The sequence below is a fragment of the Podarcis melisellensis genome, assembly GCF_964234715.1.
Source record: "Podarcis melisellensis genome assembly, chromosome: 2".
Classification (NCBI taxonomy): Eukaryota; Metazoa; Chordata; class Lepidosauria; order Squamata; family Lacertidae; genus Podarcis; species Podarcis melisellensis.
In genome coordinates, this window is record NC_138529.1 from 84,156,180 (window position 1) to 84,170,366 (window position 14,187).

Sequence of the window (14,187 nt, forward strand, 5' to 3'; positions counted from 1 at the left end):
TCTTCCAGGCTTGGACCCCCTCCAGCTGCTCCTGCACCCCCGGTTCCGGCTGGGTTGCTCATGATGCTTCTCTCTGCACAAGCTGGCTTTCGGTGACTTTCGGATTGCTGTGATGGGACGATGAGCTGCTTGTGCGTAAAATGCAAGTCCCTCAGAGTTTGATCAGGTTTTCAAACCTCTGCCTGTGACGGAGCCCCTCCAGCATGGCTGCGTCAATCACTAGTAGAATCCGAAAGTGGCTGCTTTCGGAAACGTTTCCAACATAAAAGCTCCTTAACGGAAACACGTCGTCTGGCCTCTCGGCGTGACAGTTTCCGTCGAGGTGTGGGTGTCCCTATAGGAGGTCCTGAGACCTCCCCACTGGTTTCGCTTGAAGCGTCTCTGAGCCATCCCTCCGACTCACTTTCCCTTGGAGTTCTTGCTCGCCCTCTACTGGTTCCCTCTTCCGCTGCTACTGCTCTCTCAACCTCAGGGAGCCTTTGCACCTGCGGCGCTTTAGATGTCAGTTCCCTGACACTTTCCATACCGCTTAATGTATTAAAAGTATCTCCAAGTGGCGTACAGAAAACTGAAGCAACAACAGACATGTTAAGCAAAATATTACAAATGCACAGTTACATATTAAAACATCACATTAAAACAAAGTTACTAATATATCTCAATCAGTATCAATTCATTTTCCTTCAGACATTCCTTCTCAGCCCCCTGGATTCTCACCCAGGGTCCAGACAAACACTAAGCTCACAAAAGTCTCACATTGATAAAAGTTGCTGGAAACCATGGCTATCACCCTAGTTTCTCCCTCTGCACTTGCTTTTTATGGGCAGGTATCAAGGTGGATGCTACTTCCTCAGCTATGTCTCATTCAGCTGCACTCTCCACACCCAGTTCCAGGTGCAGCAGGTTTGTTGTGTTTCCCAGGGGGTCCAGAGGAGGGGAAAGTGTCCCCCTCCATTCACAGCTCTTTCTTCACCCTCTGTCCTCTCCTCCTTCTTCAGCTGCTTGAAGGACCTTGGTATGTTTATCTATGGAACAAGATTGGAGAAAAGGCTTGGAGGTGTGGAAAAAAGGTTAACAGGCTTCATTGTGGGAGAAAGAGAACAAATAATTGTTCATTCTGTTCACGTCTGTGAATTGTTCTGTCTGTGATAGTATAAGAAGTAATGGTTTAAAAGTATTTTGGCTAATCTTCAGGAAGACCTGCCTGGCTGAAATTCCACAGTGTAAGAAACTGTCTTGGAAACTTGGTGGAATTTTCTCCCTTTTGAAGTTGTAAAAGAAAGGCTGGACAGGCATTTAGTGGAACAAAAGAAGACAGACCTTAATCTACTCTCCATATTAATCAAGCATCTTGCCCCTTTATGGAAGCAAGTCCCACTGCTTTCCAATGCACTACTAAGTGTGCTTAGAATAGCATCATAAAACTTCCTTAAATCTGATACAGAGAACAGATTAGCAAGTCACGTGCCATTGTTTCTCATGACTTGCATGAGCTGGAACAAACTTGGGCAAGCCTTGGGCTCACACGTCACATAACCTTACTCCTAGCACCAACTCTTTTTTCTTGCTACATGGTTGAGAGGAGAGCTTTCAGCAGTGTGGCTTTAGTTTCAGTTAATCTTGGTGTGCTGTTGCCTGTGAACTAAGAGTCATGGTTTATAACAAGCTCTGGTTAATTTAGCAAGCCAGCTTCACAATTCATGGTTTGAAGTTAGCTTGCTTTGAAACTGAACAGAGTTTATTATGAACCAGAATCCCTTGTTCACATGCAATGACGAGCCAGAATTCATTGGAAATGAAAGTAAAGTGGAACCTTGGTTCTTGAACCGTTTAGTTGACGAAGAAATCGGCTCCCGAACACTGAAAACCCAAAAGTAAACGTTCCGGTTTTCGAATGTTTTTTGGAAGCCGAATGTCTGACGTGGCTGTCAGCTATTGTTTCTGGGGTGCCTGCACCAATTGGAAGCTGCTCCTTGGTTTTCAAACATTTCGGGAGTTGAACAGACTTCCGAAATGAATTAAGTTTGAGAACCAAGGTTCCACTGTAAATGCTGTCAGGGGCCTCCTGCTCTCTGCATGTAAGGAGAAGGGGGAGAGTGTATGAGCCCAAGGCTCATTCTAGCTGTAAACTATGGTTTGTCATAGCAGTGACATACTTGCAGTCCCTGGTCCAGATATGGCCCCTAAGGCCTCCCAAGACATTTTGCTTTCAGTGGTGGTGACAAAAATTAAAGGCATAATGAGAGCAATACAGGGCATGTAACTGTCAGTGGCTGGGCTTTGTAGGGATTACAAAGGGCCCTACAGTTTTCTGGGGTCTCTGCATTGAGCTGCTGCTGCTTTCTGCTGCAACAAACGCTTCTGGAGCGCTTGGAGATTTCTGTAAGCACTTGGATGATATCACAGCTATGAGCATCACTGAGGACAGTGTTATGCAGAGGTTCTCAATGGTGCATTAGTGAGGAAGGTGCCGTTTTCCTCCTCATGACTCTCAGCCCAGCACCATGATGGGGAGGAAATTTGAACAATGGTCACCAGTGAGAGGGAGAGCTGCAACACAGTGAAGTGGGGGAGGTGTTGTCACCTCATGGAGAGGCTTTTAAGCTTCAAACCCAAAGGCTGATGTTCAGAGAAAGAGGAGAATTTCAGTTCAGAGGTAGTAGAACAGGGCCCCTACAGATGGTGCTTTATAAAAGGAATTGTAGACTATCAATTGTACTGAAGTGGTTGCCATTCCACCCTTCTCCTTATGCCCCAGGCAGGGGGAGCAATGACAATTAATTCATTAATGTTTAAAGGTGGTGCTGTGGGGGAGAATAATAATTGCTACAGACCATTAAAGTCAAGCAGTATTAGTTTTTGGTGACTGTAACAAACCATACCAGGGCAATGAATTAATTTCAATCGGTTTTTTAAACATTAATTCCAGTTAATCATATGCATTAATAAGATTTTCAAGTTGGCCTCAGTCATGTGCACTTTACACTTCAGCCACACCAACTTGGGCAAGTGGTCCCCAGAAGGTTTGCAGTGGGACGGCGAGGCCCTTGGACTGGCAACGTTAGCCAGGCTGTTCAGAAGATAGGGGCCTGGCTTGTGAGACCTTTGTGTGGCGGGATGCTCTGGAAACTTCAGTGGAGAGAAATCTTTCCGCACCAAGAGGATTTTGCTTCTTCACCCTTTTTTGATTTACCCTGGTTGCACAGTCAGTCTGCAAGCCATTAAGAGAGAAGCCTGCGGGCCAGAATGTCTGTTTCAGATAGGTCACTGTTGCACTCACTGGGGTCCTTCCTTCCTCTTCCTGTCTTATCTTTATTAGTCTGTCATTTCAGCCCTCAGGCACATCTTTAACTCCTTCTCTGCTGCATTGATTGAGTATTCCTCCAGTAAATCCAAGTTATGATTGCGACAGATTTTTCAATTGTCTTCTAAGCTACCTTGCAGGTGAGACACATGGAGATTTCCACAGTATATATGGTGAATCCTCCAGTGTCCTTAAGGATGACTTTAATATAAGAGCTGAGGAAACCACCCATTTCCTACAATGCATACTTTATTTCATTTCTGATTTGGTTCATGTGATGTGGAGTTTGAATTGTCAAGGAGAATCAGTGATTCCAAGTGACAGATCACCTGCCCTGCAGAAATGAGCATTTGTATCCTGAGTGTTAATTCTTAGAGGCAAGGACAGAGTTTCACTTTTAGATTGCAAAGGAGCAAGGAGTGCTAAAATAATACAGTGCACTGGCTAATGAACTCAGGACAACAGAACAATCTCACTGTGTGCCTTTTTGTTGCAATGAGGGTTTTTTTAGATAATGTAATGTAATACATCCTCCCAATAAAGTAACCAGTTACTGGCTTTTCTTGCATTTGCTCTGGAGGATTACACATTTTGAAGATCCCTTGTATAGCAGCAATTCTTGTTATTCCACAGTGGCTAGTTGTCTGTCTAGGTATTATGAGCTGGGTGAGTAGTGAAGGCAGGGGCTGTCAACTCTGTACAGTGTGACATCCCATGTTGAAAGAAAATAACTCCCCAGGAATGAGGTATAATTTGAGGTAGAGTAGCTCCGGAGTCTGTTTTCAATTCCAGTGTTTAGTTCTTGGAAAGAATGAAGTTAGAAAGAGAAGTAAAAAAGAGAGTTGTTTCTAACATGTACAGAGTTCCTTTCTGTCACCACTTGCTGACCACAGCCAGCCTCCTATGTTTAGGATCAGGGTGACACTTACAAGTATTCTGAGGCAGACTTAAACCCCAGTTTGCAATTATTTTGGAAATTAAAGACATTCTGTGAACACCTATTGAATGTTTCAGTTAAATTCTACTGCCTGTCCAAAACAGTTCCATCCATCCTTCTACTTGGTTGATTTTCTCAGGGGCTTTTGCCTTTTTGGGAAGGCATCATCATCATCATCATCATCATCATCATCATCACCATTATTATGAGCATTTAAATTAAATGAAGTTGTAGAGGGCTCTCTAAAATATAGTTGAATGCATATAGAGAACTTTGGTGCATTTGGAGTTAAAGGTGATCTGGTAGAGAGCTGTGATCAACTTATCAGGGCTTAATTTTTAATCATATTGCTGCTGGAGATAAAGTCTTCCTAGAAGGCCTCTTTCCCCTCTGATTCTAGATATGTGGGCACTGGGGTTAATAACTGAACAATGAGTGAAATGTATGTTTTCATACATTTCATACAATGAGTTTCATGTTAAGAGCATAGATTCATGTAAGAAATTATGTTCTCCACATGTCATGTAAGAAATTATGTTCTCCACATGTTCTAGTGATGAATCATGGCACTGAGAACATACCTGAGAGTTAAGCCTTAGCCAAACCTGGCTCAAGGCAAGTGCCATATTATAGTTGTTTCATTAAAGGGTAACATGGTACTTGATCATAACAGGCATTTGTAGCTAATTTAGATATGTTACTATTCTGATTGTGAGATCTGCTTTCAAATTGGAGGCTAAATCTAAAATGGTGGTTGATGAGAGATGTTGAAACATGAAACACTCTGTCTAGAGAAAGTAGTTCATAGCTACCTGTGATGCTCAGAACTGTTTCACTTAGAGGTTAGGGTGTGTTAAATATATGACCCCAACCAAGATGTACAAAGGGGGAACTATGGACAAAGAGAGGATGCAGGATGGATTTGCAGAGCCTTGATGTCAACAACTGCAGCTGCAGTTAGGTGACCTTTCAGACACCTTCTTTTGGTGGTTCCAAAGGCCAGTATGTGATGTCCCTGATAAACAACAGGGCTATTTTTGTGGTTTCTGCCTTGTAAATTATCACCTTCCTCCATAAGTTAGGCAGCATGCACTATTTCAAACAGTTTCCTGCCTTTTGTGGGGTGGGATGAGGGGACAAAAACCACCCCCTGAGTCTCAATGAACCAAGGGCAAACTGAGAACACGTAGCTATGTTGCCATCCGGCAAGCGGTATTTGGAAAATACTGAAATTAATATCTAACTCCTATTGTGAAAATGATTGTGCCCTTGGCAGGCTCAGATGACCATAAAATCCACCTCTGCCTCCACAGAAAGCACTATGGACAGACCATAAACAGTGGCACAATATCTTAAGAGGCATTTTGCCATTCAGCCCTGTCAGCAGAATGCAAAAGGACTTGTGTTCTTCAAAAGGACTTGGTGGGTCACAAAGGACTCCTGTGTCTAATCCCTAGAGAGCTCACACCACTCTGTGGCTCTTGCCCTTTAAGAGGCCAGCAGACCTCGCTGCCGCCGTTCTGTTTCTTTTTTGCCGCAACAGAGAAATAAGGACACCCTTCCAGATTGTGTGTGTCAGAATACAGATTGACACCATTTGGAAGCAATTGCCCTCCACTCTGGTGGAGGGAACCGTTATAAGTCAGGAGTGGGGAAACCGTTTTCAGCCCAAGGGCCACATTTGCTTCTGGAAAACCTTTTGAGGGCCACATTCCAGTGGTAGTGGGTGGAGCTAGAGGCAAAAGTAGGTGGAACATTTGATGCAAATGTTACCTTGTGTGGTAGGCTAGTACCTACACACTCACACACCCCTCTCTATCCATAAAAGCAACAGGCACAACCAGAATTCAGAAACATCCTAGCCTGACAAAAACACATTGTGTGTGTGTGTGTGTGTGAAGCAGGACCAGTGAGAGACCAGGTTTAACCCGTAGGTTGGAGGTTTATAACCCACAGTTTATAAAGTGAGAGTTTTTAAAAAATGGATCTTGTTGATCCCACTAAGTGACAAAGAAATTTCTCACACACACTATTTCCTTTTCTGACCCTCTTGTATGCAGTGCAAGATGTGCCCAACAGGCCTTTTATAGGGCTAATTGCCTGGTTTCAGCTAGGTGACACACTTGGCAATTCAAGCAAAGGAAACACCTCTTCTCTTCCCAGTAAGCAAAACTTCACAATTCAGCACAGAGATGGGAAACCCATGGCCCTCCAGATATGGCTGGACTCCCAACCCCCATCAACCGCAGCCAACATGGCCAGGGATGATGGCAGCTTGTAATCAAACCACGTATGGAAGGCCACAGTTTCTCCGCAGTGGATCTAACATCTTGACCAGAATGAAATGGAGAAAGGTTGCATTTTAGTAACTTTGCACGTTTCACTGGCTGCCTAAAAGTACCCCCTTTCCCTTTTCTCTGGGCTTACAGAATACATTATGCTAGCACAACAGCCCTTCCCTTGTTTGTAAACATTTCCCAGCTGTCCTGTTGTATTTAAAGGAGATGGGGGGGAGGAGGTTATGACCCCTAAAGAAATCTTATAGCAGTACTCTTATGAAGGCCAAATGCCCATTAGTACCTATAGAAATGAATGCTCCTTAATAGCCATTTGGCTAAAGACATTTCAACAGAATCTTCTTCAGTGCCTGATATTTCTACTTAAAAAGAAAATTACTTTTTGTCATATAGATATACTATAGTTCTTAACCTTAACTCTTATTTTTTATAAGCTGAGCACCTTCAAGGATAAGCTAAAACATTTAAGCTATTTTGGGTCCATAAATGCCAGTTCCCACCTTTTCATAGGTACTCTCTTTCCTTTCTTTGAGAAGCATGAGTCTGGTCTCCTCAACGCTTAGCCACAGACCCTTCTTGGAGTGCCAGCAGTCATAAAAAGAGCACCTCTGAACACATGCAGAACTCTTTTCCCCTCACTGCAGCAGAACCTCACAGTTCTGCCACTGAGGTTTGAGTCCTTCTATGTCATTTTTTAAAAAGGTGTGTATATCAGCAGCTACATCTCTCATCTTTCTCCTCAGATCTCCTCCTTCAGTCTGCCCTAAACTCCTATGCACCTTTTAATCTCATTTTAAACCTTTCCAGCCATTCTGCATTCTCATGACTAACACATATTCCCCTCTGGCTTTGAGTAAGAAGCAGTCATGTCCTTTGGGCTCTGCCTCATATTAGCTCCTAGCACTTGTTTGTTTTGGGTCCTCTGCTTTCATGGATTACTCTGGACAAGGCATTTTGTGCTGTGCTGTGCTACAGCCAGCTTGACAGCTCCCGTGTTGCATTAGATGAATCCTGCTCTAATCTTTTGCTGTGAGTGCTGGCATAGCGGAGGTGCCCTCAGCTGTATTTTTCGCTTCCTTCTCTCCCTGTGTCATTTCCCACTGTGACTCCTGTCTCACAGCCCCTCCAGGCTGATAAGTGTCGGGCTCCACATCCAAGAGGTCGAGCTTCCAGCAACGAACAATTAATTCCCCTCCACCCCACCCTTTATCATCTCTGGGAGTTTGGGCCCTCCAGGAAAAGGAACCATGGGAGATTGGCAGTTACTTATCCAGCACCCAGCCACCAGCAGCACAGTTTCTTTTGCAAGGGCTGCTTACGTGGGAGGAAAGAGGGATTTATCTTACTTACGATGGGTCAAACTCTGTCAGCTGTTATTAAAGGCAGAAGCTGTTGCTGGTGAGCCTGATCCTGTTGACCTGGGAAGAAATGGATGAGCAAGACAAGCGGGGCATCCCCTTGCACCCCCAAGAGCTGAAGGAGTAAGCTTGAGGAATAACCAGACACTCATCAGTATGGAGACTCCAATGTCTGTAAACTGTGAGACCAAAAGGCTGGGAAACGAAAGAGAGCGGTAGACTTTGAAAAGCCCTTAGCCTTGAATGGCATTTTAAAAAAAGAAAATGCCATTAAGCATTTATGTTTCTTTTACTCTGCCCATGTTGATGAGCGTTCATATTTATTGGCTGCTATATGCGGAGTACCTGAAACAGGAAGGGGAGTCACAGCTAGCAGGAGTGGCTTAGTGTCACATTTTTTAAGCAGTTTGTGAGAGCTGTTGGGGGCATCCTTCCCCTAAAAAAGAAAAGAAAAAGCCAAATCCTTGCTCCTGTACCTTCAGGGAATGGGGAAAGGGGCCGTAGCCTTGGTAAACTCTAAATCCACAGGGTACAGGCATACAAAAGAAGAAGTGTTGGGATATATAGATATATAGAGAGGTGAATGGTATAGTGGCATGCAAAAACAAGCAGGTGTAACCTAGCTTGGAAGAACATATATAGTGATTGAATTCTTTTTCTTCTAAGCTGGGGCAGCATGTATGGCCCAAGTCTTTCAGGAAGACTCAACACGGGGAAGAAATAGCAAGCAAGCAACCTTGGCAGGTGTAATTCTAAACCTTATGTGGCTGAAGCAGTGATCAGTGCATGACTGTGGCTGTATGCACATTCCCATTTACTCTGCATCCAGTGTGCTCCCACTGCTGGTTGAGGAAGCAGTGTTCACACACATCTATCCTGCATCTGTCCTGTTTTTTCTTGAAAAATACTGCATTTTGATGTGTCTCCCCCTAAAACAACTCTGATCCAAATTGAGAAAAAGCACAACCTAGCTGCATTTTAAGCTGTGAACACCTTACGTCTACTCATGCTCAGTTGAACTTGCCCAATGGGCAGCGGGGTGGAAGTAACAGCCTGATCACCCCCATTGTCTTTAACAGAAGTGTGATATGCAGCAATCAGCAGCTGAAGATTTTCATCACATTGTGTTAAATTTTTAATCTCCTCAGCCAGTTGCATGATGTTTGGAGAAGCCTCCTCCGAACCTGCTTCCTTCCTCTTTGGATACTGCCTCTGCGGTTCTTGGTTCTGGAGGGAAGCAGAACAGACAAAATGCCATTGGACTCGCTGTTCCTATTGGCCCACTGCTCTTGGCTTTTACTCAGCTTGTTTTCATGTGGCTTCCAAAGAGAAGTGGTTAAAGAGGGACCTCTGAATGTGGTGAGGATGCCAACACACTCCCCTTTTCAGTGCCTCTTGCTTACGTTTTGGGATGGGCTGGGGCCAGAGATGCATCCTACCCTTTGCATCCTACTATTCGTTTATGCATGTTAGATTAATCCTTGGAGCTATTTTAGGCAAGCCTTGGGCTGGCTAAATTGCACGTTTGTCTGTGTCTTGTGGGTTTTGGCCAGAGAGGTGTAATGGAAAAATCCTTTAGTGCAGCGCCCACACAGGCTCTTAACCCTTTTTTTTAATAGTTTCTCATTCATTGTCTCTTAAATTTCTGCTGAGAAAAAAATCGAATAGCAAGCAGCAGCATGTGGAAGGTTTTTCTTGCTGCCTGTGGGAAAGTTAAAACATGCTCATGTGAAGTCATCCAGGAACATTCTTCTTCATTTCCTAATTCCACAGATTCTTCATTTTTTAAAAATAATTGCTGTTCAGTACTGAATTTCCCGAATTTCAATTTTTAAAGAAATTAAAGACTTTTGCATGACAACGGAATGTGATTGGCTATTATAGCAAAATGATCTCCTAATTAAAAGCATGATTTGAGGAGGTTGAAGGCAGGGTGGGAGAGTGTTTGAATAGATGAGCATGTGCTTTGAAGGCAGGTGCTTACTGTGGAGAATTTCAGCACTAAGTCTGTTCATCTCTTCTTTACTCTGGTTCCCCCCATAGGTGAGCAGTGGAGAGCACAATCCTATGCATGTATCTAAGGCAAGCCTCTTATTGGTTCACTGGGGCTGACTCCCTTGTAAATTTACATAAGACTGCAGTCTGAAGGTTCCTATCATTCAATCACAATTTTGGAATAATGGATTTCATGCGTTGTTCTTAACTAACATTTACTCAAAATAGGCCCATTAATAGCCATTACTAACATAGGTCTGTTAGGTCTACTCTGAGTAAATATTAGTATTCAGAAGCCTATTATGCAAGTTAACTAAGCTCATTCGCATGTTTTCACTTACAGAAATTTTGGCAAGGCTTTTGATTGTGGACAAGAAATGTAAGAGTTGTTTGGCATTATTTAGCAATAAGGTAAAGACAGGGGATGCTGAGCATGGGTAGAGAACTCCGATTCCTAAGGATACCTTTCCATGGTCCCTTAAAAGGACACCACACTTTTCCCTTTTTAAAAATGTTCTTCTCTTGCAAACTCCTGTTCATTCAGAGCTCTGTTAACCACAGACCCCAAAAGTTGTGCTTTAGTTTTTTGCACAGAGCAGAGCCCTCCCATCTTCTCAGCTGTTTCACGCAGGTGCAATTTTGCTAAATCAGGGATGTCCTTTAAAATGAGGGACATCCGAGAAGAGACCCCAGCAGATGTGATGTAGAGGCTTTCCTATTTATCTCTGAAATAATATGGCCTGACAGCTTGCTTTTCGAACTGGAGACTGGCATCCTGTGCGCTCAGAATTAGTTCAAAATTCCGTTGCTTGCAGTATCCATGAACGTACATGCTGAAAATATGCAGACCTGGCTAAGGAGATGACAGACGTGTGGAGTATGGGTAAGGGAGCGTTCTCATTAGTCCTTGGAATTGGCTGCTCCGGAAGAGGGAACAGCTGGGAAAGGCCTGGCCAGTGTCAGAGCCATTTCTGCTGTGTAGCTCCCAGCCCAGCATCACGAGTGCGGAGCCATGAGACTCTTTAGGAAAGGCTCCTTAGCACCAGGTGTTTCCTGTTTTTGAGCGGGGCAAAATTGTTGCTGGATGACACACGGCTCCCTGTAGACGCCAAACATGTGACGTAGCAGGATTGAGCAGGGTCTGTCTCAAAAAGCCAGTCAGCAAAATGTGTGCATGTTTTGGGAGAGAGGCTCTTAGCTCATGTACTCCATTTGCCGTGCACCCATGTTTTGTATCTGTATGCTGGGTGTGTCCTTTTAGGCTCTCTGTGTTTTGGGCTATGGTATTTAGGCATGTGCACCTAATCTGTTTGCCCAAGACGCCCCAGAATTAGTGGATTTGATTCTCAAGGACAAAGAGCTATGTGGGTGTTATTTCCTGTATGTCAGTGAAATCATGGAATCTTGGGAGAGAAGTTAGTGCAACTCACCTTCTTGGAACCTCAAAAACTCAAGAGAACTTGAAACCTCAGGGTCTGGGTATGTATCTCCTGTACTGCTTTGACTTTGTGGTTTAATCCAGCGAGCAAAGCAAGTATTGTTCAAGGGTTAATGAGCTCCCATAAAGAACTTTGAGGTGTCCTGTTTTTGTGTAGTTGGAAACTGTTCCTGGAATAGACACACCCACTTCTGCTGTTCCTGCCTCTATTACAAGTTTGCTTACTGGAATTGGTGCTGGTGAGTTGGGCTGGGGGAAAGAGCTGGTCCGCCCCCTGTTGGAGTCTATGGCGAATGTGTTTGCAGGCTCCTGAGCAAAGTTTCTGATCCTACCACTGTTTGGTTCAAAACATGTTATTCTCCACCTTTCCCTGTTATTTAAAGCAGGGATGCCTCCCTCCCAGGCCCAGTTTGACTCGCCTGGGGATTGCATCAGGCTATTGTTGCCAAAGTGGTACCCTCCTGGGATGCAGGGCTGTTTTCTTGCCTGGTCCTGTTTATTTTTATTCTCTCCCTGTGCTCTGCAACCTGGCTTTGGGGAGGTCAGGGTTGTCCTCTTGAGAGCAGCAAGGGATGCTGTACAGAGTTTTATGTGTCTGCTTTGCTAGGGTGCTGAACAGCCACTCAGTGAAGGAGACTGCGAAGGTTATGCCATGACTCAGGTGCTAGCTGAGCTCTTGGCTGGGTCAGCAAATAAACCCAGCCTCTGTCAGGTGCAGCTGCAACCTTTCCATCATGCATGCCCCTTTGCCTCCAGAGATGGGGCTGATGCAGTGATTGGTTGCCAGTGATTAGTGGGGACCTTGCAGATAAAGGAGCATGGGAGATACTAGTGAGTACGGTTAGCAGGGCTGGATGCTGCTCTGAGAAATTCATCATGATTGATTATTGGCTTCATTGAAATCCTAGAGGTGATTTCTTTACACTAGGATAGGGCGAGTTTTCTAGGTCAGGCATGCTGAGAGAGCCGCAGTCAGAGCTATCATTTGGTTTGCAAGGCTTCATGTGCCAGCTTGGTGCTCTGCAGCTTGGGCTTGTTTACTTATTTATTATTTCAGTTTGTGTCCCTCCCCCCTTCGTCAAGTGCTGATGTCAGGGCAGGTCACAGAATAAAGTAAGGATATCCATTAATTTCACAAAATAGTAAAATCGCATAAAACAGGGAAAGCATCAAATGAAAGCATCATGCAACAATGCAGAAAGCAACCCCTTTACAGCTGGCAAATTGATTCTATCCCCAACAAAGGCTTGAGTGAACATAGACTTTTTTACCTGGTGCTGAAAAATAAGCAACACTGATGCCAATCACACTACAAGGGGAAGGGAATTTCACTGCTGAAGTGCTACCATCTCACCTGACAAAACACACTTTCCCCTCTATCTGGAATGGCATGAGGACTTAAAATAAAGGTAATAGTCGTGGTGGTGGTAGAATTAGTAGTAGTAGTAGTAGTAGTAATAATAATAATAATTAATAATAATAATTGTATACCACCCTTCATTTGTACATCTCAGGTTGGCTCCCAAAATAAAAATACAATATAAAACACACACCAATATAAAAACAAACCAAGAATCCCCCCACAGCATATTTAAAAGGGCATCAGATGTTAATCAGCCCAAGGCCTGGTTGAAGAGGAACCTTTTCACCTGGCGCCTAAAAGTGTACAATGAAGGAGCCAGCTGAAGCTCCCTGGGGAGAACATTTGACAAATGGGGAGCCACTGCAGAAAAGGAGCATTCTTTTTTTTTAATGAAACAGCATTTATTAAACCAAGGATGAGAACCAAAGCATTTGCAAAATTAATTTCCAGTAGAATACTCACATAAACTTTTATGTGCACATGGGGGGGGGGGCTGCTAGACCAATTTGTACACCAAACAAAACACAGAACAGGAATTTGACAACATGAATATTCTTTGTTGTGTGTGGACTTCCAGCTATCTTCACAATTAATCTTTTGAAAATTGTCCCCAAATGTTGTAGCAAGAAATGAACAGTTTTTGGCTAAAATTTTGCATAGTACCGGTCACGGTTTTGGAAATCTCTATGTGCATATTTTGCATCTGATCTGCTGCGAGGCACTCTGTCAAATGGCTCATAATCATTGAAACACAATTCAAAGACTTCACTCACAGCTTTCTCAGCCATTTCTTTGCTGATGTTCCAAACAGCCAAGATGGAGCGAACAGCTCTGTCTTTTACACAAGTCTGCTGATGCTGCTTCAATCCAAATTTAAACCGGGTTATTTCATTTAGGAGGGAGCAATCACCACTAAGATTAACAGCTTGAATCTCCAAGCAAGCTAAATGCCTGATATTATTGAACCAGTCCACATGTGCACGGCAGTGATCAAAAGCATGGATAAGCTCATGTGCAACCACTCTGTTCATATGAGACTGGTGATGAATATTGTTTTGGCACAGAACAATCTGTGATGTTGAAGAATCGAATCCTCCACTGACACACCCATCACACTCTTCACATGAGAAGTGTCGATCTTTGAAAACAGTGCAGCCAATATTCTTCATAGCATCAAGTAGCAGCTTAGCATATGCTTTCCAGGGCAATCTGCAGCATCAGCTGGCACCTGTGGTTCCTGGTGAAGACGGCCTTATAGAGCATGGACTGCTGCTGTTTCCCGCCTCCGTGGCTCCTCTTGGGAAACAGGCCGTACCCGAAGTCATCGTCCCACTCTCTGCCGGAGCCGCAGCTCCCCGGATCCTGTGGCTGCTCCGGAGGAGGCATCTCGGAGGAGCCTCCTTCAGCCATTCAAGCACGTCAGAAACAGCATGGCTTGGGAGGCCTCGCCGGCCACCGTAGGTCACTCACCGTAGTGATCAAAAGGATCATTCTT

The 14,187-nt window shown here is 44.2% G+C and overlaps 1 protein-coding gene and 1 pseudogene across 5 annotated transcripts in view; one reads left to right on the forward strand and one right to left on the reverse strand.

Moving 5' to 3' along the window:
- PLXNA1 (plexin A1) overlaps nt 1-14,187 on the forward strand; it is a 311,748-nt gene that overhangs the window by 202,064 nt on the left and 95,497 nt on the right. The gene's annotated exons all lie outside the window — the stretch shown is intronic.
- Nucleotides 13,067-14,165, reverse strand: LOC309363956 (mitochondrial inner membrane protease ATP23 homolog pseudogene; annotated as a pseudogene). The gene has a single exon. The product of its transcript is annotated as a mitochondrial inner membrane protease ATP23 homolog pseudogene (transcript).